This window comes from Delphinus delphis, chromosome 14, assembly GCF_949987515.2.
Source record: "Delphinus delphis chromosome 14, mDelDel1.2, whole genome shotgun sequence".
NCBI lineage: Eukaryota > Metazoa > Chordata > Mammalia > Artiodactyla > Delphinidae > Delphinus > Delphinus delphis.
In genome coordinates, this window is record NC_082696.1 from 25,959,354 (window position 1) to 25,986,385 (window position 27,032).

At 41.3% G+C, this 27,032-nt stretch overlaps 1 pseudogene; it reads right to left on the reverse strand.

Annotated features, from left to right (window-relative positions):
• Window positions 1–22,795: 22,795 nt before the first annotated feature.
• On the reverse strand, window positions 22,796–23,755 carry LOC132437129 (heterogeneous nuclear ribonucleoprotein A1-like; annotated as a pseudogene).
• Window positions 23,756–27,032: the final 3,277 nt, after the last annotated feature.

Sequence of the window (27,032 nt, forward strand, 5' to 3'; positions counted from 1 at the left end):
AGCACAGTCCCAGGCAGGACACCTCATTACAAGTATAGGAAAGGAGAGAGAGAGGGAGAAAACATTAGAATAGCTTAATAATTTCAAAGGTATCTGATGAACGGAGCCTGGGCCAAGGAGACAACCTGGTAGAGGTTAGACTAAAAGAATGAGGGGGATTTTGGCGGCCTGATTTAGTCTGGGCCGCAGTGTTTACTAACTATGTGTTCTTGAACTTTGCCTTTTCATCTCTGTATAACAAAGACAATCTTATCTTCCTGAGTGAATTGCTTTGTGGATTAGAGTTATTGTAAATAAATTGCCTAGCCTAGCAAACATAAAGACCTTGTAAATGACACCTATTATTATTTGGAATCACACACACACACACACACACACACACACACACACACACACACACACTGTATTCCCCTAATGAGAAAGGAAAATAGCTCTGTGGGAACCATCCAGTGATGTTTCTAACAGAACCTAAACAGTCCTTCCAATGGGTCATGGATGAGACCAAGTACACAGTGTTTCTCTAGAAGGCCACACACCAGAGCTGCAAAACTGATCCCTGATCTCCTCTGAGTCCTGGCTACTCTCTTACCAATGACACCCCACACCTGCTTTGTACCTCCTGACTCATAAACTCATATTACTGAGATTATTGAAACGACCCACTTCTTGACAACCTCCACCCAAGAACATCCCCCTCTTCCCAGACGCCTCCTTAGATTTCCCCAGCTCTCCCTTTCAGAGACGGTCCAGGGGTCCCTTGGAGAGTACACTCCCTCGCAGTAGCAAGCAAAATGAACCCGACTTCTTATTCTCCTCCTCCTCCACCTCCTCCTCCTGCTTTCTGTAGGTATGTTCATGGTTGTTTTTAGATGATGAACTCTAACACCAAAAAGTAAACATCTCTAGATAGATAGATAGATAGGCAGTCATAGATGGATGGACATAAATATATATCCATTTTTATAGATAGAAAGACAGATAGATATAGATATCCATATTGAGAGAGAAAAAGAAGACAGTGAAGAAGAAGGAGGGGTAGAAGAAGAAGAAGAAGAAGAAGGAGGAGGAAGAGGAGGAGGAGGAGGAGGAGAAGAAGGAGAAGGAGAAGGAGGAGAAGGAGGAGAAGGCAGAGGAGGAGGAGGAGGAGGAGGAGGAGGAGAAGGAGAAGGAGAAGAAGGAAGAGGAGGAGGAGAAAGAGGAGGAGGAGGAGGAGGAGAAGGAGGAGAAGGAGGAGAAGGTGGAGGAGGAGGTGGAGGAGGAGAAGGAGGTGGAGGAGGAGAAGAAGAGAAGGAGGAGAAGGAGGAGCAGAAGGAGGAGGGGGAGGGGGAATGTTGATTAAAATTTGAGCACTGAGCATCTCACTTTTCAGTCATTGGTCATTCCTAGTGGAAGCTGCATGGTTTCTACCCCCATCTGGCGATGGAATTAAGCACCAAGATCATATAAAATCCAGGGGGTTCTCTATATCCTAGACTTTGGGATAATTAAGACCAGTGTTTCCCCCACTTCAATGTGCATAAAATGAACCTATGGATCTCCACAGGTTCTGTCTGTGATGGGGCCTGAGACTCTGCATTTTTAACCAGATCCCAAGTGCTGCTGATGCCCTTGGTTTGAGAACTGCATTTGGGGCAGCAAACATCTAGACCTCAAGGGGAATCAAAAGTACTTGGTGAGTAGCCTGCCTTTCAAAGAGCCCATTGCAATTCAAATTCACAACACAAAGTCTCATACTTTGTGGATGTTAGGAGAAGTATGCCATGTGGGAAGTGGGAAACTTTGAGAAGGATTTATTTATTAAGGGAGATTTTCAAGGAGGCAGGTATAGAGGCACCAGGGGTGGTAGAGTAAAAAGGCAGGAATTCAGTAACAGCAGAGCTGTAACCCCCTCACCCCTGAGCTAAAGGGAAAATGTGAGAGAGAGGCTTACCAGAACCAGGAAAGAGAGAGTTGTGCAGTGTCAGCTATCTTGAGAGAAGCGGTGACCTCTGTAGAGAGACACTGTCAGCCTGGGGTGACCTTGAGAGAGAGAGAGACAGAGACAGGTAGGAGAAAGAATCCTGGTCTCACTTCCCTTCCTCCAGTCTCCTGCCAGCTTCCCCATTGGTGGGGACCACTGATAGGGTCATGTAGGTCAGCATCTTGGCGCAGAGAGCAGGGTGGAGAAAAGTGGCAGGGAGAGGCAGGGAGGCAAATGAGTGTGCTCCATTAGCACAGAGGGTCTCCTGGGAATCGTTGCTGGGTGGTGGCAGTGTTCCTGAGCTGAGTTTGTGGAAAGGAGATTGATCTGTTACTGGGGCTTCACTTCCATTAGAAAAGTCTAAATGATGAAGAACCTCAAGGAAAGTGAAGAGAAACCTAAAAACAAAGCCAATCTAGAAGGAAAAAAAACCCAGGTCCATGTAATTGAATTCTACATTTATTAATGACTTGAGACACTTTGGGGAAAACAAAAATGAACAAATAACAGTCCCTCCTCCTGGGGAAGTACACAAATGAGTCCAAATGCAGAGTGAGAATGGGGGTATATATTTTAGGGTTTGGTGTGAAACAACCAAAACAACCCCAGCTTCATTTAAGCAAAAATTGATTTGCTTTAAGGATATTGGGGGTTCTTAGGATGGCCGAAGCCCTGCCTAGGAACCAACGTAGCCTTTATTCGTAGAGAAGAATTATTTTTCACATCATGCATCTAATAAAATTATATTATACATAAGGTGATAAAAAGGTTCCCATTGTATGCATGTTTTGAGGACTTCCAAGCTAAGTTCAAGGACCTCAGGGGTGTACTATAGAAAGCAGATCAGTAGAGCTTCTGATTAAATCTCCTTAAATTGGAAGAAAAATCCAGGGAAGAGATGTGAAGGCCCAGTGGGCTTTCAAGCCATTTTCACAGGGGGTTCAGATACACGGATTTCTGCAGAGCTGCAGGTGTAAAATGTACCTGTTCCTGAAGGTTGAGCACAGGTTAAAGCACACTTGACCTGTCCATCTGCCCACATGGGCCCTACCCCCGAGCAGGAGGCAGGGGCTCAGGGCATGGGCCAGCGCTGGGGAAGAGCTTGACAGGCGTCACAACCCAAACTAGACACTACAGTCCAGAACTCCATCCTCAAAAAGTGATTGGGAAGAGTGTGGGCTGAAGGTCAGTCCTAGAACTGGGGTAAGATGTGCCGTGTGGGTTTCAGGACTGGCTAGAGCCCCAGATCCATTGTCTAGTTGGCAACATTATGACCTGGGTGTGTCCAGGTTCTGCCACTGACTAGCCAAGCACGCTGACTTAGGCAAGGCACCTGGAGTTAGCTATCTTTAAAACAGATAAAACTTTCTACATCAGAGGGTTTTGGTGAAGGTGAAATGAGATAAGTCATGTGAAGTTTCTAATTTATCATATATATTGTTTAATGTTTAGATGTTATTTTATTATATCATATCACTTTTATATTAAGGTTAGTTTACATTCCCTTTTCAGGAAATTCAGAGTGTTATCTCACAACCGTACTAAGTGATAGGAAAAGGCAGCCTAGGATTTAAACTTCCTTAAGTTTAATTCCACCTTCACTGCATTCATTCCTCTTTAAATAATTTTTCCTAATATTTGACAGTGTACTTAGGAGGTAGGGAATTTTATGTCACTCAAATGTGTTGAAATCAAAAATGTCTAATAATGTTAACTAATTTTTTAAACAATTATCCATAATCCCCACCCCCTAGAGATAACTGTCAGTAGCATTTTGATGCATTCTCTCTCTATGTACATATTTTTAATCGAGGTATAACTAACCTACATCACTATATTACCTCCAGGTACATAACATAGGGATTTGATATTTCTATATATTATGAAACAATCACCATGATATGTCTAGTTACCATCTGTCACCATACAAAGATACTACAATATAATTGACTATATTCCCCATGCCGTGCATTTCATCCCTGTGGCTCATTTTTTAATAACTGGAAGTTTGTACCTCTTAATCTCCCTCACCTATTCCCCAACTCCTCTCCCCTCTGGTAATCACCTGTTTGTTCTCTGTATCTATGAGTCCATTCTGTTTTGTTATGTTTGTTCACTTGTTTTGGATTTTAGACTCCACATACAAGCGAAATCAAACAGTATTTGCCTTCCTTTGTCTGACTTATTTCACTTAGCGTAATACCCTCTAGGTCCATTCATTTTGTCACAAATGGCAAGAGTGCATTCTTTTTTATGGCCGAGTAATATTCCATTGTGTGTGTGTGTGTGTGTGTGTGTGTGTGTGGGCGCGCATCACATCTTGTGATCCATGCATCTATTGATAGACACTTAGGTTGCATCCATATTTTGGCTTCAATGAACATAGTGGTGCATGTATCTTTTTGAATTAGCGTTTTTGTTTTCTTTAGAAAAATATTCAGAAACGGAATTGCTGGATTGTATGGTAGTTTTATTTTGAATTTTTTGAGGACCCTCCATACTGTTCTCCACAGTGGCTGCACCCGTTTACATTCCCACCAACAGTGCAGGAAGATTCCCTTTTCTCCGCCTCCTCCCCAACACTTGCTATTTTTTGTCTTTTTGATGATGGCCATTCGGACACGTGTGAGGTGACATATTGTGGTTTGGAGTTGCATTTCCCTGATAATTAGTGATGCTGAGCATCTTTTTTTTTTTTTTTTTTTTGCTGTACACGGGCCTCTCATCGCTGCGGCCTCTCCCGCTGCAGAGCACCGGCTCCGGACGCGCAGGCCCAGCGGCCGTGGCTCACGGGCCCAGCCGCTTCGCGGCATGTGGGATCCTCCTGGACCAGGGCACGAACCCGTGTCCCCTGCATCGGCAGGCGGACTCTCAACCACTGCGCCACCTGGGAAGCCCGATGTTGAGCATCTTTTCATGTGCCTTTTGGCCATCTGTATGTCTTCTTTGGAAATGTGTCTATTCAGGTCCTCTGCTCGTTTTTTAATCAGGTTGTTTTTTTGATGTTGAGTTGTATGAGCTCTTTGTAGATTTTGGATATTAATGCCTTATCAGATCAATGTTAAATAAGTTTTTAAATTATACTTAGAGCATAGTTTTTTCAATTTACTTAATAGGAGTATTTAATTTTGTTAGATAACAGTCACAAATCTGGTGCTTTTCAGAATTTAAAAGGCAATTCTTGGCTAAGTCTATATTAGCAGAGTGAAGTAGAGAAAAGTAGGATAACTCCTAAGAAATCAAGGGATTAACTCCCCTCCACATTTCACTTTTCCTTTGACAATTTTTTTCATGGAGTATAAATTAGACAAATGCCAACTAAGCACAGACTCTTAAGCCAGAACAACTTCAGTCTGAATCATGATGATCATTTACTAGTTGTCTGACCCTGGGTAAGATTCTTAACTTTTCTGAGTCTCAGCGTCCTTCCCTATAAGGTAAAATGATAAAACAAGGTTATTTTGAGGCCATAATGTTATATAATGTATGTGAAGTCCCTTTTATATTGTCATAATAGATGCTCAATAAATGGTAGTTTTATTTATTTAGTATTTTATTTAAGGACTCTAAACTATCATTGGATTGAATATTATTCCTATACTTAAAAAATAGAATTACAGGGGGCTTCCAAGGTGGCCAGTGGTTGAGAGTCTGCCTGCCGATGCAGGGGACACGGGTTTGTGCCCCGGTCCAGGAAGATCCCACATGCCGTGGAGCGGCTGGGCCCGTGAGCCATGGCCGCTGAGCCTGTGCGTCCAGAGCCTGTGCTCCGCAACGGGAGAGGCCACAACAGTGAGAGGCCTGTGTACCGCAAAAAAAAAAAAAAAAAAAAAAAATAGAGTTACAGGGTTAAAAGGACTCTCTATGTTTTAAATTGAATCTCCTGCCCTTTGCTAAGATTACACGAAAATTCCTCAGGGAAGTACGAGTTATCTTCTATATTATTCTAAGAGGTTACGGGGAAGGAAACAGAATATTTTCTACATTCATATACGTTAAATATTTCATAATTTATAAGTCAAGTCTTTTTTGTGAAATTTCATTTCACTAGGTATTATAACATCTACTATCACTTATTAAAAGTGTCTTTTTTTTATCTAGAAATAATCATCATAGTTCATATGAGTGTAACATCGTAGAGTTTTCTAAATGTTTTCATATACAATATTTCACCTGATCTTTACATTGTCCCTGGTGAGGAAGGCATGATAGGTATTTCTAGAGCCATATCTAGACAAAGGAACTAAAGCTGAAAGTTGAAATGATTTGTCCTGGACCCTGATCACCTCATTAGTAGTGGCAGAGTCAGGGAATGACTCCACGTAACTTGCTAACAAAACAAACAACCACCGTCAAAGATCCTTAAGTGAAACAGGAAACTAAGTGAAAAATCTAAAATTTCAGGACCACCTTTTATTCAAGATATGACAACAAGCTGTACACAGAATGAAAAATAAAGCAGAAAGGCAATGCTAAGAGTTTTGAATTTTAAGAATTTTTGCAAAATGTTTGGAAGTACTAAAAGTATGGAGCGTGATGCCGAAGAGCTTTTGAAAGTTGAGCTGACGAGATTATTAATATTGGGAGGATTTGTTTCCTATTTACCTTCGTTTATTCACTGCCTGCTGGAATGCTTGGTGCTTTTTTGCTGCAAGACGGGAGTAACTTTTTAAGATCTGCCCAGACACCAGAAGAGGGCAGTATCTGCTAACAAGACAGAAGCCACGCTCCTTGGACACGGAATTGCACTACTCCGCGTTGCAAGGGTCTGGGCTGTCGTCTCACGTTCCAATGTTTGCACCGACACTAACAAAACAAAAAATACAGCACCACCAAGGGAAGGAAGGAAGGAAGGAAAGAAGAAAAAAAACATTCATTTTTGGATGAAGACAACGTGAAAGTGTAGGAAAAAAATATTTTGAAACACTGTGTGCCAGGTTCCGAGCTAAATGCTACAATAAACAAGATAAAATCCCTGCCCTGGAGGAGAGGAGTTAAGAAAAGAACTTCTGCTCCAACTGGCTGCGTTCTTGTGGCCTGTTTACCTGTTAGTAAAATAAATATTTGGGGTCAGATGGCCATGCAAAGACGCATCTGGTGGCCAAATCCTCCTGCTCTTTGATGGCAGAAGTCCAGTGCAAAGGCAAATTAAGCACCCAGGAGGAAAGAAAAGGGCATAAATGCCAGTGTGTTCCATGTAGACCTAAGGTAAGTACATACATATGAACAATGTATTCCTATTGCTCATTCAGATGGAATGTGTATACATTTTCATTAATTATTCTCTCAAGGATCAGCAGAAAAAATATGCTCATGAATGTGGAATAAGAAAAATGTCACACCAACATTTTTATTGTTGATTGGAGTATTTTCTACCCCTATAACCCCCATATTCAACTCAGTTCACTTCCCCAGTGTTTATTGAGGATCCTCTATGCTCAGTAGGTGAATACCTCCCTGGAAAGAGGGGCAAGAATAGGTGAAATCGGAATGTCCAAATGTGGAGACAATCTTTTACAAGTGGTAAAATAACAGGTGTACATAAATGCCCAGATGAGAAAGACACTGCTTCTGACTTGGGGAGCCGAAGAAGTAAGGGGTGTTGGAGATGGGCCTTGTCTGGTTTTGATGGTGGCAGAGGTGGGATGGAGATCTGATAGGTGTGAAGGGAATTTCAGGTAGAGGAAACACAGAGGCAGATGTGTGGAGTGTATTTGGTATGGGCTATAGAGTTTATTTCCAACGTGGGATCACAAGGTATGAGGTGGGGGCAGGATGCAGGAGGGGTGGTATGTGGGAGGAAAAGGCTGGAAGGGACAAAACAGGGGAGAGGAAGGAGGGGGGCAGGGCCTGCTGAGTCTTCGTGCCATGCTGAAGAGTTTGTCTATATGGCCTTAGTTTTTATATTCCATCCTAGTCAAAAAACTGGGACAGTACTCCATAAACCAAAGGAAGATGGTGAACATTGCAGAGTACATATGTTTAGATTCTGTGTGTATGTATATTTTTTTAGACTTCACTGTTTGAGAGAAATTTGGGGTTCACAGCAATTTGATGGGAATGTACAAAGTTTTCCCTTATATCCTCCTGCCCTCACACATGCATACCCTCCCCCACCATCCACATCCCCTATCAGAGTTGTACATTTCTTATAATTGATGAATCAACATTGACGCATCATGATCACCCAAATTCCATAATTTATCTTGGGGTTCAATCTTGGTGTTATACATTCTAAAGGTTTGGACAAATGTATAATGACACGAATCCATCACTATGTATCATGCAGAATATTTTCACCGTCCTAAAAATCCTCTGAGATCTGCCTATTTACCTCTCCCTGTCCACACCCCATGGCAACCACTGAGCTTTTTACTATCCCCATGATTTTGCCTTTTCCAGAATGTCGTATAGTTGGCTTTTCAAACTGGCTTCTTTCATTTAGTAATATGAATTTAAGCTTCCTCCATGTCTTTTCATGGCTTGGTAGCTCATTTCTTTTAATGTTGAATAATATTCCATTATCTGGATGTATCACAGTTCATTTTTCCATTCGTCTACCGAAGGACATATTGGCTGTTTCCCAGTTTGGGCGATTATGAATAACGCTGCTACCAACTCCGTACACAGATTGTTGTGACATATGTTTTATGTGTGTGTATACAAAGGTCTGACGTCATGGCTAGGTGGCTGCCTTCACAGGCTCATAGCCGTTGCTTCTCTGATGAAGATGGTGAGAATGGTGATAACAAATGTCTAAACCATGTAAAATCCAGTAAGCTGATCAGAATATCAGTGTTACAGGAACCGGGCGAGCAGGCAGACAATAGGCAGCTTTTTTCCGGGAGATAATTTCTTTAGGAGACTGTGGCATCGGTGAGACAGCCATGAGCGGAGCAGCAGTAGAAATGCAAGGAAACCTTCATTTTACTTCTATCACCTTCCAGGCACTATGTGGAAATCAGTTTCTTCCGCTGACATGTGTGTGTTCTGATCTAACCTTCTGGTATTGTACTCTACATCGATATTTATTTCAGAAATACTAGATTATTGTCAATGATAAGACATTTTCCCTTAAAAATCAGGTTCTTTGTATTTTTCACATGATATATAGGCAGGATGATTTGGTTTGGGACTCATAAATGCTGTCAGGAAAACATGAGGAGATAAAAATTTTGTCTGCATCTGGGTGGCGCTAATGCATTTTAGCTGGAGGATCATCTGGGAATTTAAACAACATTTGGATGTATCCATGGTGATATATAACATGGCAAATGCATTTTTAAAAAAACTCTGTATTTGTTCTTCTCACCCTTTGAATATGTTGCTAGTCCAACAGATTTTAATAAGTCTAGTGGCAGACTTTTTAAAAACCCTACCAAAGCTGAGAACCCTATCCACAGCTGAGAACCCAGTCGACAGAAAAACAGACATATCTACATTCCTTTTCAGAGGAATTTATCAACACTGAAACTCAGTAGACCAAGGTTCAGAGTCTTTGCCTCAGACTTTTAGAAAGTGGCCAAGCCACTGTGTTTTCTTTCCTTAAAATCTTTCCCCATGTTACACTTCCTCTTTCATTTCTGTGCTTGGACAGTGGTTGTTTCCTAACCAGGTGATGACTCTGAAACCCAAAATGTAGTTTTATTTATTTAGCGTTCTGGGGAAGTCCTGTGGCCTGTGATTCCATTGATGCTTATATAAACACATGGCTATTCTGACTAATCCAAGATGGTGCTGGGAGAGGAAATTTCTGAAAGGCTTGTTCCTTCATAGGAACCAAAAACAGGATTGTCTTCGGTAATGAAAATGTGCAGTCAAATTCCATTTTTGTCTTTCATCTTCTGATGTTTATGAAGCCCTGGCAAGAATGGACCCAAGTATCTTCTTTGGACTCAAGTGACTTAAGGAAGTAACAGCCTTATGTCAGTTTTAAATAAGAAACCCCTTACCCTGTGTTCTTAAAGCACGAGGGCAAATTTTACACGTGTTTCAGATCTACAGTCAGACTGCTCAGCAGAGCCGTCCCCTTGACCGCCAGCACACACCGCTCACATTTCATACTGCGTACATACGTGTGCAAGGCGCGCTGCTAAGATCACATTAGAAACCCACTTAATCTTCCCAACGACCCGAAGAAATACAGAAATGTTGTTCTGCCTACTTCAGAGGTAAGGAAACTGAAGGACAGGATGCTGAGTTGCTCACGATGGTAAAGCCAGGATTTACATTCAAGCAGCCTTATTCCAGAGTCTGTACCTTGAACTCTATGCTATACTATCTCTTATACACAGCCATTATTCTAAAAAGTAATTACCTGCAAACAACCCAAGTGCCCATCAGAAGACATTTGGATTAAGAAGATGTGGTATATACGTACAGTGGAATATTACGCAGCCACAAAAAGAGTGAAATTCTGCCATTTGCATCAACATGGATGGACCTAGAGAATATTATGCTTAGTGAAATAAGTCAGACAGGGAAAGACAAATACTATGTGATATCACTTATATGTGGAATCTAGAAAATAATACAAATGAATCTACATGTAAAAGAGAAACAGACTCAGAGATGTAGAAAACAAGCCTATGGGGAGGACAGATTAGGAGTATGGGATTAACAGATACATACTGACAGATACATAAAATAGATAAGCAACAAGGACTAAAGAAAACTAAGAAAAATTTTTTTAAAGTAATGGCCTGAGATAACAGTGGAACAACTCTCCTATAGCTTCCCTTTTGTGAGGATCTGCAACCCAGGCCCAGGCATTTTCCCAGCTCCTCTATCCCTTGAAGCGGTTCTCTTTTCTTCTCTCTCTCCTTCTCCCTGCATGCCCCCCCCGCACCCCCCAGGCATGGAGCCACTACACAAATGCCATTCAGCTGTACAGCTGTCCAATTGTTCAATTAGTCCTAACCTCTAAGTTCGAGGGAAGTAGCAGGCCCCAAACCTATCGCCAGCAGCCTTCCCATTGGACGTACAATAACAACTCAAGTTTGTTTTTACCATGAAAAGAAGTCAGAGATTTCACTTTCTCTTTTTCCCACAAGTCATAGAAGGTCGATATTTAGGGGTTGCAAATAGGAATGGCGAAAACTTCCTTATGGACTTTTTCCCCCTCCAAAGATTTTTGTTTTGTTTTTGTTGTTGCTTATTTATTTTGTTTTCTAGAGATGTATATTTTGTGTTTCCAATTCTGTCTCTTGGCGAGTTTTTCTATCTGTATAAGAGCTCTTAAAGCTCATACTTCCAAACTTCTGATTCTTCTCTTCCTTTGGGACTAAAATACTCACCCCCACTGGAACTTCTTCATATTTGAAAGTCTCTTGAATTTCAAGACCTTGACTTTATAGCGTTAACTAGGTCATTCTTAAAACTTACACCCTATACAATAGTCTAACTCAGTTCAGGTGTTTTGATTGGTCCATTGTTTTGACAATTACAAGAAACACCACTAGCGTTTGAAGAAGTCAACATCCCAGGCCTTCTTTACATCTAAACCAGCAGTGGCACCTGGACCAGGACAGTGGTCCTCATAGCTGATTGGCCAATGACTGACTAGAAACTCTCCATGATGGTTTCTCCTATAAGTATACCTGATGGTTAAGGAAGGGAAGAAAATAGCCAAGAAATAGAAATATTCTCTCCTTAATAATAATTTTATATCTTCAGTTAATTTTCACAAGGTGAAAAGGTAATATTTTCTAAATATCAGCCTTCTAAATCAATTTGAAAAAATCTCCAGGTTTGATGATAATTGTTTAATGTACATTTTGTTCTTTTTTGTCTTCATGTAGGATGTATGTTGAGGTCACAGTACATGAACAGATGGAATATATGGCCAGGGCCAACTAATTACCATTAAGGACAGGGGACCCATTGTCTTTCTATAACTCCCATCCATCTACCTTCATTTCTGTCACCATGGTACCTGGTGGTTCAATTATTGAGTGTTGTGAATAAACAATTCAACAAAATCCACTTCGTATAATGCTCTGCTTGGTGCTCTAGAATCTATGGATGAATATTTTCCAAATCAACTTCCACTCATAAGGGAGGTGAGACTGCAGGGAATTTTGTGCGAATTGTTTAGTTTGTAGACGAGTGGAGTGAGAATTGGCATGTTTTACATCGCATTATGGACATTCTTGTGGTTTCTCGCTGCAAGGGCCAACTCTAGAATGCCTCAGAAGTTTGTGCCAAAGGAGCGTTCAGGAAGTATGTAATTTTCATAAGCTCACGTATCATGTGTAGCATGCTGGGGATTTCAAAAGAGCAGGCATCCTTCCCAGACTTGGAGTAACTCCTGCTTCTTCTTGGAGCAGCCATTTCCTGATAGAATTGGACGGGACAACACCAGGAAGTTCTGAGCAGCATGAAAGCCCTCAAATGTGACTTGTGAGTTTCTCAGGGAGCCTGTGACAGAAGAGCACTGAAAATAGGTACAATTGAATTGCCACATGAGCCAGCCATCTCACTTCTGGTATGTTTCCAAAAGAATTCAAAGTAAGATCTTGGAGAGAGATTTGCACACCCGTGTTCATTGTAGCATTCATTATTCACAAAAGCCAAGAGGTGGAAGCAACCCAAGTGTCCACGGATGGATGAAAGGGTAAACAAAATGTAGCAATATCTGCTCTCCATATTTGCTGGTTCTGCGTCTGAGGATTCAACCAACTGGTGGCTCATGCACTGTGTTTAAAATCAGAGGTTGATTGAAACCTCAGATGCAGAACCTGAGGCTATGGAGGGACTTCTCTGGGACTTGAGCATCCTTGGAGTTTAGTATTCATGGCTGGTCCTGGAGCTAATCCGCCACAGATACGAGAATACATACAATGGAATATCATTCAGCCTTTTGAAAGAAGGAAATCCTGTCATAAGCTGAATGTTGGTGAAGCCTGGTGTCAGAAGCCAGCCACAGAAAGACAAATACTGTATGATTCCACTCCTAAGAGGTATCCAAAGTAGTTAAACTCATAGAAATAGAAAGTAGAAAGGCAGTTGTCAGAAGCTTGGGGGAGGGAGAAACGGGGAGCTGTTTAATGGGTATAAAGTTTCAGTTCTGCAGGATGAGAAGGTTGTAGAGATGTTCTGTACAACAATGTGAAGAGACTTAACACCCCTGAGCTATACACTTAAAAATGATTAGGATGGTAACTTTTGTTATGTATTTTTTACCACATTAAGAAAATTAGATATTACTGTCCTTTCTCCTTGAACTGATGGGTGTTAATGAATTCAGCAGCTAGTCTGGGGAGGACACTCGTGAGGTAATTTTGATTAGAGAAAGCTATTTTCCAGCTAAAAATACTTGCATTAGAGTTGACCAGTGTGTAGAACGACTCCAGATCCTAGATCCCAGAGCCCTCCTGGGCTGCCCGATTGCCTTGAGAGCTACTGTGGACAGCCTGGAAACTTCTAGGGAGTCTCTGAGTTCAGACGTGGAAAAAGGCAAAAAGTGATACAAGTAAAGAAATGAATGAACATACTAGCAAACATGCTTGACTTCTTGGAGGTATTTCTATGGGAAGATGTTTCCTCTTAATAGTCTACTTTGGGGTAGTTTCCCCACAGTTCCAAAAGCTGACCAAAGTTTTACCTAGGAGGAACAGTAAATGAATTCATTCATATTATGCCAAGAGGAAAGTAAGTCAGAAACGGTGAGGGAATTACTCAAGATCTTCCAGAGAAAAGATTAGAAAACTCCGTTTAGGAGTGCCAGTCCCAGTGGTGATTTTAGCCAAAATCCTTTCTTGAGTGCAATGTGACAAAAAGTCAATGTTAACACACACACACATCCCTCGCATAAAACTGGGATTGTTCTGGTTGAAATGAAAGCAGGGGTGGCAGGGTGGTGGTGGTGTCATTTCCCTTCTGCACACTCCAGGAGCCCTGGAGGCAGGCCTGTGGATGCCCAGGACTCCGTGGGGTACAATTTGAATTTCACCCATCACACTATCCTTTTCACGTTATAATCCACCTCTAGCACTTACAGACTACTTTGTAATTCTCGTTTACATGTCCCTAGGAAGGAAGTCCATAATAATAATGGCCCCATATATTGAGTACTCATTATATGCTGGCTTGCTTGCTAAGTGCTTCACAGCTTTGATTTCATTTAATCTACCACAGAAAGTTGCTTTATCCCATTTTTCAGGGGTAAGAAACTAAAGTCTGTGTAACTTAAAAAGCTTGCTTATGCCAACACCTGGAGATGGCAGAACTGGGATTCAAACTCAGCTATGACCAAAGGCCTGGGCTAGCAACTAAAGTGGCAATTCAGATTGGGAATGATTCCTCTTTGTCTGAGATTCCTTGAGTTTATGGACATCTTTTAAAACTGCACATTTCTCCGGGAGGATTAATAACTATCAATTATTCACACGTAAGTCTGAATTCTTTTTTATCTGATTGCTTTACTCTTAGCTCTTCACTGTAGCTGAGAGGAATCTAGTGTAGTGACTAAGACATCAATTATAGTCAGACTGTTGGGTTTTTAGAATCTGTAGAATCCTGGGCAAGCTGCCTAACTTCTCTGTGTCTCAGTTTCCTCATCTGTAAAATGGATATTGTAATAGAATTTACCACGTAGAACTGTTGCATGGATTAGATGAGTTTATGCCTATGAAGTATTTAGAACAGTGCTTGGTACATAAATAGCACTAAATACATATTAAGTATTATTATGAACTGCAGTGGAGGAAAGGGTATTAAATTTGTTTTCATTGTCATTGGAAAGGAGGTATTAAATTTGTTTTGATTTTTTGGAAAGGAGGGAGGGTAAGTAATTTTTAAGCATGGTTTGGGCTTCTGACATGGGAGCCTGGGGCAGATGTATTGGGAGGGCTCTGGGCATCTGGTGGAGGCTTCCACCCTGGCTTAAGAGTGGTACAGGCAAGGGCATTAAAGAGCACATTTCAAAAATGTGCTTCAGCCCTGCTCTATCTCTGGGTTAGGGCAATAAAACCTGTGTTTCATTCTCCTCTCTCCTGCATCTCTTGGCCTCTGATCTGGACTCAAGTTTAAGCCATGGATCAGCTGTACTCTCAGTTAAGAAGGATTTTCTGAGCTGGAATAAGACTTTGGCCATAACAAAAATGGAAACATATTACCTCAACTCAAAACTTACTTTCCAATGAACAATTACGTGTTTGGTCAGCTTTTCCCATCCAATTCTCAGAGCTCAGTTTCAAAAAACGAAAGGCAAGGCCAGATAGAACAGACATCACAGCGTGGGAGAAGGAGTGAGAGCCCAGCCCTGAAGTGGGTGAGAGACCAAAGTTTCATTTCCTTAAAGGTTAAGAAGTTGGACTAGGCAGACACTTGGTTGAGGAATATGCTTCTGAGAGAGTTTGCAGGTTACCTCTGGATAGACGCTCCTGAGAAAGGCAGAATCCAGTTATTATTTTCTCCAGTTTGCCAGAAGGTGTTAGAACTGATGGTCCTTTATAACCAAATTCTGGTTAATTATTTAATCTTAATCAGCAAGCCCCTTCTCAGATCACTAATTAAACATAAGGGGAAAATAAAAGACACAAAGATATATAATCTATAAGTTCATTTAATTTGATATAAATACTACGGAGATAAAACTCCATTTACTATGGGGAAAAAAGTCACCTCTTCTTAGAGTGCATGGTGATCAGTTGCAGATTTGCCCGTGGCTCTCTTCTGCTCCCCGCCGCCACACACACACACTGCCCCATCCCCCGACCCTGTGCCAGAGGGGACTACGTTTCCCAGACTCCCCTGCCACTCACTCCCAGGCTGCTTGGCCAATGAGTCACTGGTGGAAGATCGGAAGATTGAAAGGCAGTGAAAGAAACCATGTGTTTCCCAAGTCCTCTCCTGCTGAAGCTGTGCTGCCCCGTGGCTCCAGTTCCCTCTGTACAGCTCCTGCCTCAGTGGTCCCAGCTGCTGCCAGGAGTCCTCACAATTGTCCCAAGTCCTGCCAAAGACCCCTGGCTCACTGCTTCCTGCAACTCCACTTCCTCAACAGGAGAAGCAATTTGCTGCTATTGCTAAGCTCTGGGTTGTTTCCGGGGCCCCATTTGGCTCCTTCTTTCTCCCAGTGTAACCAATTCCCTGTATCAATCCCCCTCAGTGTGAAAGATCTACAAGGGTTTCCATTTTTGCTTTTGTTTTATTCCAGCAAGTGTCTAACTACTACAGAGAGAAGGAGCTCTGGACATAACTTTAGAAACCAGGTAGAGGTAGCACTATTCCTACTTACTATTTTTGCATTGTTTAGGGCATATTATTTCTTTATTTTTGTCTCCCTTAATAGATAGTTTTATGGAGCAAACAATAAATCAGCAAATATTTCTTAAACACTTACTTCCTACAGTGCACTTTAGTAATAATTGTCTAAAGAACAATCTGCTAGGACAGTGGCACTCAGCTCACTACAACAGGAGACAAGTGCAGTTCATCCTAATCAAGGCAGCTGAAGGCCGAACTTTCTAGATTCTGGCTGTCTTCCTAGGCTTTTAAGATGTCTGTGTCATTCCCTCTCACATTCAGATCTGAGAGTGGGGCTTGGAACGTTAATGCTGCCCCTTAGAACCTCCCACGTCCTGCCTAAGTGCTTCACTGACCACTGTGAGCCCATGAATCGCCACAGGAGCAAGTAAGTCCACGGCTGTGGAAAGCTGTACTGACGGTGCCGGTCCATAATGGCCACCTGCCCATCTGCAGTATACTTAGTTTTTTTTTCCTTCTTAATAGAGTAGCTTTAGAAGCATTACAACATCTGAACGTCTACACCAAAGGGGCCAGGGATGACCTCATTAACAGGAGACTCAAAGATAGCCCTTACCTCAAACTCTCCAAGAGAGAGACGTGTGTTTTCTGTCCTTCAGAAGATGCCGTTTTGGTCTGGACACAGTTCTAATGATTCTCCTTTAATAATCATATTTATATAGCTCTGAAATACTAGAGCTACTCAAGTGGGAAGTTTCCCTGATGAACCACAGGAAAAGATATCAAAATCTCAGAGTATAATAGAAATAGTACAAACTAAGCTTATAGAGTACTTTAGAATTTGCAGAGTACTTTCATAAACACTGGCTCAATCTTGAGGGTTTTGAACGCTGTTCTGGCAAAAAAAAGTTAAGACCTAGAAGTGCTGTTTTCAAAACACTTCAGAATTGAAATGTGGTAACACTTTAATGATGCTGTACTCCTGTATAGGCAGATATTTTCTTTTGATATAATATGTGCTGTCTTTCAGGGAAATCCTTTATTAAATTTGAGTCTTATTTTAATAGTCACAGGGGAGACAACATCAGACTTTCTGGCTATGGAGTCTCACTGTGTTGGAAGGAAATTTTCAAAATTATTTGCCTAGTTAAGCAATTGACTCCTTTTGCTTTAGTGGGCTGTCTTATCATATCAAGTATTCTTGCTATGTCTCTTAGTAATAAGGCTTTTTAAGTTGTCCTAGTTCAATAGTGACATGTATAATATAACAATAGAGACAAGTGAACTCTAAGACATGTACAATCTCAAAGTTATGCTTCTCTATAGAATGAGTCTACTTTTTTTCTTATACAAGAGAACTTTCCACTGATTTTGTTTAAACTCTTCTAACCCCAGGGCTTTATCTAATGTAAGATTTTATAAATTTTTATGAAATCCTGAGACTTTCATAAATGTAAAAACGAATCCAATTTGATTCAGACCTGTCTGATCCAAAATGAATTCTGTACCATTTCACTGTAAAGCAACTGGCTGCCCTGTTTTAGACAGAAGCAAATATCTTCACTAGACTTCAACACTCAAAATAATGGCTGTACAATTCATTCATTCATCAAATTCTTTCTGAGCATCTGCTATCCCCAATATTATGCTGGGGTGATGACATAAAGGAAGACACGGTCCTTTATAGAGCATTTGTCTAATGGGGGAGACTGATCATTGAACTCTTCACTCTTATCCGAACAGACTCTTGTCATAACTCTACTGCTGAGGGACAAGTTGTAGGTTTTCCATGTAATAATAGCAATAATAATATCTGACTTGTATATATTATACACCTATATTTATGTACATATATACACGTATGCTATATACATTGCTTATTTATCTTTTCTTCAATGTCTAACACAGAACATGATAGAGGGTAAACCCTCAATAAATATTTCCTGAATTAATAAACTAAAGAAATGCAACTTGATTTAAAGACTAAAAGAATCCCTATCAAGAATATATACACTTGAGGGGCTTCCCTGGTGGCGCAGTGGTTGAGAGTCCGCCTGCCGATGCAGGGGACACGGGTTCGTGCCCCGGTCCGGGAGGATCCCACGTGCCGCGGAGCGGCTGGGCCCGTGAGCCATGGCCGCTGAGGCTGCATGTCCGGAGCCTGTGCTCCTCAACGGGAGAGGCCACAAGAGTGAGAGGCCCGTGTACCGCAAAAAAAAAAAAAAAAAAAAAAAAAGAATATATACACGTGAATCACTTTTCTGTACACCTGAAACTAACACAACATAGTAAGTTAACTATACTTCAATTAAAAATGATTTTAAAAATTAAAAAAATAAAAGACTAAAAGAATCTGCATCACAGGAAAAATCGTTTTGACCTCAGTCTTTGGAGGCCGCCCAATATATCACCCATGGAACGTAATCTTTAGAATGAAGATCTAACACCTCAACTCCTTCCTTTCAAATCAGCTTAAGAGATATCTTTTGAACAACTACCGTGTGCTAGACAACGGTAAGCACTGAGATAGAAAAATGGCTTCAATAAGGTCTCGTCCTCAACAAATCTTTCCTGGGAATTCAAATATAATATGGAAACAAAGATCTGTGCTCCTAAGGATATAGATTGTACTTTATTTATCTTTTTCTCTCCAGTGCCATGGCACATAGCAGATATTTAGTAGAAGATTGTTGAGTAAATAGATGAATCAACAGATGGAGTAAGACTTAAAATGAGAATAGCAAGGAAGGAGTAATTCTCACTTGTACGCATGAGGGGAAAGGAATTTAGTCTAGAAAGGCTGCAGATTGGAGGTGACAAGTGAACTTGGTTTTGAAAATGAGATGCTTTTAAGATAAAGAAGGGGAGACAAACGTCATAGTTGAGGAGGCAGTAAGAACAGAGACATGGGAGAGGAAAAGAACATGCTTGGAGTGGTTCCCTTTGGGAAGCTGGTGGTCATATTGGCTCTTCCTGGTTGGTGAGAGCATGGTCCCTTTGTAACATCGTTCTTTCATCATGGAGGAGAAGCACCCTAGTCCAGCTTTCTAGAAGAGCTAACTTCTCCCCATTTCACTTCCCTGACTTATTTGGTTTTCAGTTTGTGAGGAAGGCAGAGGAAGAAATGTCGGAGACAGAAGAGATGAGGAAAAAATGTTCAAAACTATTCTATGGCGGGTCCAGGATCAGCCAGGTAACTTGATGCTCTATCTCGACTGCTTCATTCCGATGTCCACCTGAGTAAATTCATAATTGATCCTTTGGATTGATGCCAAAGTTTGCATATAATATACCTCAGCAATCACAGATTGAATCCAGAAGGACTTTATTGAATCCAGTTGTTAGAGAATCAAAAACTCCCTTTCCGTGCCTCAGTTATTTATAGGTCAATCCAAAAGGAAAGTAAAAAAAAAGTCCTAGTGCTATCCAAGCTTGCTTTCAAATGGGCCAAACCAGTTTTAAACAGTTACTTACAACATCCTGCCAATTTCCATTTCATAACAAGCATAAAGTTAACATTTTTAAGAGAAAGAACAACTTCACTAGTAGCCCAGCTACGAAGAAAAGATATTCAACCTTCTAATAAAATAGTAATGCTGCAAGCTCAGCGGCTCATAAAACATTTACAACCTTCAGCCAGTAAAGTGCAGAACAAGAGATTTAATGTTGCTGCTTGATGGAATGAAGGGATGCTTGGTATAAGTATCACCCCAAAGCAAGTAGGCTGCAGGGGGTGCAGGAAGAAAGGTCCCCTTGTGGCTGCAGGTGTCTATTTTGTAGTTAACCAAAGGTATATGGTCCCTTGCTGACATTTTTCTTTGATAACCTAGAACTGAAGCACTAAATGGGATGGATGGAGAGAGAAGGAATTGAGCCGAGAAGTCAGTCCATGCCACCCCGTGTTACAACTTCAGTGAAACAATGTACGTTACATACCAATAAGAGTGGCGCAACCAGAGGCACACCTAAGGTTGGCCTTGCCTAGCTCAGGTGTCTTTCTTTAAAAAAAAAAAAAAAAAAATTATTTATTTATTTATTTGGCTGTGCCTGTCTTCCTTGCGGCACATGGGATCTCTCAGTTGCACATGCGGGATCTTTTAGTTGCTGGCATGCAAACTCATAGGTGCTGCACGGGGGATCTAGTTCCCTGACCAGGGATCGAACCTGGACACCCTGCATTGGGGTCGCGGAGTCTTAGCCGCTGGACCACCAGGGAAGTCCCCTGCTGTGTAGGATTCCCGCTGCTGTGGGAGATGGGGCGGGAAGAAGAGGCATGCATCAAGTTACCCAGAGGTAACTCTCTGCATCCTCTGTGTGTGTTTGAATGACTGTGAGAGGGATGGCGAGAGCCCCGGCAAGGACTGAGTTGTTTCCTTCTGCTTTTCATTTGGGACTACGGCTGGGCATGCGTTAACATGAACAAATCCCTACTTTATATGATAACAGGAATTTGTATATACAAATTGTGTATCAGAAAATAGGGATGTGTTCATGTGTGCTTTCAATCTGAGGATTTGTTTTTTGATTCTGGAAAATTCTGAGCGATACTAATTATCTACTACCGTGTCCTCAGTTCTCTACCTTGGAACTTTTATGTTATATCTATGCTAAAGTGTGAATCTAATCTTTTCTATCTCATGTTTTTTCATTGGTTCCGTGTTCTGGGTAAATATCCCAGCATACCTTCTAATTTATTAATTCTCTTTGTTCATCTAGAGTTTTTTTTTTTTTTTTTTTTGCGGTACGAGGGCCTCTTACTGTTGTGGCCTCTCCCGTCGCGGAGCACAGGCTCCGGATGCGCAGGCTCAGCGGCCATGGCTCACGGGCACAGCCGCTCCGCGGCATGTGGGATCTTCTAGGACCGGGGCACGAACCCGTGTCCCCTGCATCGGCAGGCGGACTTCCAACCACCCTGCGCCACCAGGGAAGCCCCTAGAGTTGTTTTTATTTTTTTCTAATTATAGTGGCGATACTTTTTATTCCCAGGACTTTTTCCTGGTTCTTTATCATATCCACTTGTTTTTGTTTCATAATCCCTTCCTATAATTTCTTAGTTTGCTAAGTTCTTTTTCCCCTTAGCTCACTGGGAGTTTTAACACGGTTTTCAGATGGCTGTATTATCTCTATCCTTTCAGGGATGAATCCCCGATTCAGTGAGTATTTTGGCTATCATTTACGACGTGAGTTTCATTTCTGCATTTTAAACTTTTAATTGCCATGTCATCTTGAGTGGAAATTTCCTTTTGCTGGTGTTTATTGCCCCACTTCTCTTGCTCACCTCTCCTTGCCTCGGAAATTGTGATTGCTCTCACCCAGCCTAGGTCCCCATTCAGAGCCAAGCTCTGTGGGAGCAGTTTGGGTGTCTTATCTGTGGGAGCAATGCTGATCCCATCTCTTTGTCAGCAGGTGCCTTTGGGCGCAGGCTCTGCCTGGGAGCCTCCAGCTTCTCTCTCCTGCTGCTGGTTATTGGTGACAGGCTTGCACCCCAGCTGCAGCTTTTTCTAAGCTCTTTTTCTAGAAGGGCAAAGTACCCTGACCCTGTGTGTCACACAGCCAGGCCAACGCCACGCCCCACCCAGAAGAGGTGCAAGTCTGTTCCACCATGCCTGGGAGCTCCCAGCAACCGTGCTAGTTTCCTATTCTAGAGCCAGGAAGACTGGAACCTCCACCATACCTCACTCTCTTATTTCTGGACCACAGAGATATTCTCTTGTTTTTGAGACTGTTTACATATTTTTAATTAAAATAAAAGCTTTAACTTATCTTTGTTCTCGGCATGAAAAAGTACTATGTCCTGTTAAGAAGGTAAACAATGCTGACCTGTATTGCAATTGGGTTAAATGTAACATTATTTCTTACCAAAAATAAATGACGGAGCTCTAGAAAAATAACAAATTAAGATGAAAATTGCAAAAAAATTTTCATGAAGTGGAAACGAGGCATTTGTAAGGTATAAACCATCTAGTACTGAGAAAGTCTTAGGAAAGTGGAGAATTAAATAAAGAATATAAGTAGTCTGAAAGTTAGAGAATTAAAGAGAGAAAATGTTCAGGTTCCTGAAGGAAAAAGGTCAGGAAAAGATTAAAGGGTGTGAACTGAAGCTGAGTATAGTTCTTGCTGAGAAGAGTCAGGAAAGACAGAGTTTATAACAATGTCAAGAGAAGCAATGGAAGAGGAAGTGGAAATAAGGGAAATTTAGACCTCCTTCTAATTCAGAACTATGTTCATATTTTCCTAGGGTTAATGCTTACTCATTCACTTCAATGCCAATGCATGTTTTATTTATTTAAAAAGACGCATTTATTCAGCTTCATGGTCAGACTATTACATTTAGCCATCAAAAGTATGGGTGCAAAAAAAAACAACCTACATTAAAACCCTTTGTTGGAATACTTTACACTTTCCACAGAACAGAAACCGAAATACCTGTTATACAATTAGTCACAAATACAGTCCTCAATTTTTTTTGCCCATACACATGAGTATTGTCTAAAACATGTCTTCTTTGTAGCAGCCAGGCCCTGCCACCACTGCGTTTGGCTGTGTCCACAAATCTATTGTAACCTGTAGCTTCCCCATCACTTCTCTGGCTCTCCTCTCCTGCTGAGCTTTGTTTCCTGGCAGTAATTAAAACCTTCTGCCACTGCCAGAGGTCCTGCTGCTGCTGGAACCGCCACAGCCACCTTGGTTTTGTGGTTTGGCAAAGTATTGGCCTCCACCACCACAGGGACCGGCACTTCTGCCTCCAAAGTTTCATCCCTTCATGGGTCCAAAATTTGAAGATGGTTGTAACTGCCAAAATCATTGTAGCTTCCGCCACCTCCAAAATTGCTTCCACCATTACCAAACCCGTTACAGCCATCCCTACTGCCACCACAGCCACCGCCACTGCGGCTGCTACCAAAGGCATCTCGACCACTGAAGTTTCCTCCACGACCAAAGCTGTCATTCCCACCAAAGCCCCCTCCAAGACCACCACCAAAGCTTCCAGAACGACTTCCAGCTCCTTGGCTGGATGAAGCACCAGCCCTCTGTTGCTTAGGTAGGGCTTTCCTTACTTCACAGTTGTGGCCACTCACAGTGCGGTATTTCTGAATGACAATCTTGTTTAATGAGTCATGGCCATCAAACGTTACGAAAGCAAAGCCTCTCTTTTTGCCGCTGCTTCGGTCAGTCATGATTTCAGTCACTTCAGTTTTCTCATACTGTTCAAAATAATCTCTTAGGTGATGTTCTTCAATGTCTTCTTTAACGCCACCAACAAAAATCTTTTTCACAGTTAAGTGGGCACCAGGTCTTTGAGAATCTTCTCTTGAGACGGCCCTCTTCGGTTCCACAACTATTCCATCCACCTTGTGTGGCTTTGCCTTCATGGCTGCATCCACCTCCTCCACAGTGGCATATGTGACAAACCCAAAGCCTCTGGAGCGCTTGGTGTTTGGATCCCTCACTACCACACGGTCTGTGACCGTTCCCCATTTGCTCAGAATAGCTCCTCAGACTCTCATCGGTTGTTTCAAAGATCACATCTCTGAAGAGGAGCTTCTGCAGTTGTTCAGGCTCTTTGGGAGACTCTGACTTAGACATGACGGCAGTGGAGGGGGGAGACATCAACGATGCTTACTCCCCAGCGTCCACTGGCAGAAAGGAGTAATCTAGCGAACGTATCTCCCAATGCATGTTTTAAATAGTGAGCTATGTATAGGGCACTCACTCTTATGTTAAGAGCTGTTTGATCATCTGAGGTCTGACTGAAAAAGCAAACAAACAAAAAGTTCCTATTTTCAAAGAACTAAATCTAACTGGAAGAATGCAACAAAACCAGAAACAGCTGTGGTGCAATTAGTTTACTGGTGCAGACGGATGACAGAGAACTTGAGTCTGGTGGTTGCAGGAATGCCTGGAGCTGATGTGGCAAAAGGGGGTGGGACTTGATTTGAATAAAAAGAAGAGGAGGGGGGGAAAGGAAGGGTGAAGAGGAGAGAAGAGGAGGGGCTATTATAGCCCAGAAGCTCTTGCACCCCCAAGGCTAGCACTGTAGCTGGCCTTTTATAGAGGATCAATAATGTTTGTTCATAAAAGGAGGGAAGATGGATGGAGGGTAGGGGCACAGCTGAGCTGCCTCAGGGGACAGAGAGGAAACTGACCTAGAAACATGACAAAGAGGGGAAGCAGATGATGGAGGGGCTCACACACAGGCAGAGAGAGTTTAGATTTGATGGAGTAGGAAATAGAACTCCACTAAAAGTTTTCATTTTATTTTTAAAATTAACATACAATAAAATAGACTGCTTTGTGTGTATACAGATCTATGAATTTTAACACTTTTATCTACCACCGTAATCAGGACACAAGACAATGTCATCACTCCAGAAATCTCCTCTGTGCTCTCCCTTTGCGGTCACACCTTTCTCCCTTCCCTAACCTCTGGCAACCACTGGTGTGTTCTCCCTCACTCTAGTTAGTCCTTTTGAGAAGGTCATATAAATGGAATTATACTGTATGTAACCTTTTGAGACTGGCTTCTTTCACTCAGCTTAATGCTTTTGAGATTCTTCTAAGCCGTTATGTGTATTAATAGTTTATTCCTTGCTGAGTAGTATTCCATTGTTAACTTACTCATCCATTAAACTAAGACATTTTGTTTGTTTCCAGATTTTGATATTTATGGATAGATCTGCTATAAACATTTGTGTACAGATTTTTGTGTAAACATAAGTTTTTATTTCTTTAGGATAAGTACCCCTGGAATGGTATTTCTGGGTCATATGGTAAGTGTATGTTTAACTTTATAAGAAACTGTCAAACTGATTTCCATTTTGCGTTTCCACCAGAAATGTGTGACAATTCCAGTTGCTCTGCATCCTTGCCAGTATTTGGTATTTCTAGTGTTTTTTATTTTAGCCATAAAATAGCTTTGTACATATTGTGGTTTTAATTTGCTTTTACCACTAGGAATTGAGGTTGAATTTTTTTTCATGTGCTTATTTGCTTCTGTATACCCTCTTCAGTGAAGTGTCTCTTTAAGTCTTTTCGGTTATGTTTTTTTAGCTGGTTGTTTGTTTTTTTACTGTTAAATTTTGAGCATTCTTTACATATTCTGGTAACAAGTCCTTTGTTAGATATATGATTTGCAAATATTTTCCCCCAGTTTGTCACTTCTCTTTTCTGTGTCTTTCTCAGAACCAAAATGTTTAATTTTGATCAAATTTAATTCATCAATTTTTAATTTTATGGATCCTGTTTTTTTGGTTTTGTGTTTAAGAACTTACAGGGTAGGAAAGAATTCTTTTTCTTACTACTTTCCCAGCTTCTTCTGGTGGGGTCTGTAAATTGAACTGACAAAAAAAATAGATTAACAAGAAAAAGTATACAAATGTATTTAATATAAGTTTAATGTAACATCGGATTCTTCAGAGGGAAATGAACACCTGAAGAAACAGTTAAGCCTGAGCTTGTGTATGCTAGGTTTGATGAAGACTGAAAAATCGTGGACAAACGTGATGACACAAAAAGGTATGAGCTAAGGGGAGTAAACTGGGGGAAACCTAGCAAGTTTGTCTAGATTCCCCTTGGTGTCCCTCTGTCTTCAGAGATAAGAATGCTCCTTTCTTCCAGGTAGAAGACGCTTCACATGAGTGTCTTACGATCTACTTCAGAGGAAAAGAAGGAAGTCAGAGAATCCTTCCTGCACCCGCTTTCTCTCAAATTCCTTCACCTTAAAATATTCAATATGCCAAGATGCCGTATTTTAGGGTAGCATGTTCTGAATCTTGTCAAACTCTTTCCCTAAGCCCAGGTCATGAAGATTTTTACCTATATCTTTTTTTTTAGTAGTTTTATACCTTCACATTTTACATTTAAGTCTCTGATCCATTTTGAGTTAATTGTTGTTTAAAGCGTGAGGATTAGATCCAAGTTTTTTGGTTGTGGTTGTGGTTGTTTTTGCCTATGGGTGTCCAGTTGTTCCAACATCATTTGTCACTATAGTATTCTTCCTTGAATTTCCTCTGTATCTTTGTCAAAAATCAATTGGTCATATTTACGTGGTAGATCTATTTCTAAATTCACTATTCTGTTCCATTAATCTACATAACTGTCCTTTCGCCAATACACAATGTGTTGTTTACTGTGGCTTTAGAGTATGTCTTAAAATGAGGTGATGTGAGCCCTTCAGTTTTATTCTTCTGTTTTCAAAATTGTTTGAGCTATTCTGGTTTCTGTGTCCTTCCATATCAATTTCAGTATTGACTCGTTTATATCTTCAACAGATCCAGCTGAGAATTTGATTGAGATCCCTTCCAATCTGTAGACTGATGTGGGGAGAATTGACATCTTTGCTAAGGTTTTGAATAAGAGAGTGAAATGACCACTCTTCACTTATGGGAACTTCATTTGCATAGGGAGAATAGATGGAGGCCATTTTTATATTTTCTGTACTATTCCCAGCCTAAAAGAACTGCTGAGGGACTTCCGTGGTGGTCCAGTGGGGAAGACTCTGTGTTCCCAATGCGGGGGGGCCCGGGTTTGATCCCTGGTCGGGGAACTAGATCCTGCATGCATGCCGCAACTAAGACCCACTGTAGCCAAAATAAATGAAATTAAAAAATAATAATAATAAAAAAGAACTGCTGAGCCTGGAAACCCACTCACCTTGACCTCTGGTCCATTAGGAACAAGAGGCTCCAGTCACCCTTCAAAGTTTACCCCCATGCCTTTAAAACACTTGTTTGGTTTTGGAGGTTTCTCTCACTAGTTCCATTAATACAAGTTTGACATCTTATATAAGGGCCAGACATCAAGCACATGCTTGTTCAACTGTCTTACTACATTCCCATGGACCAAGATGCTCTAGTTCTAGCCT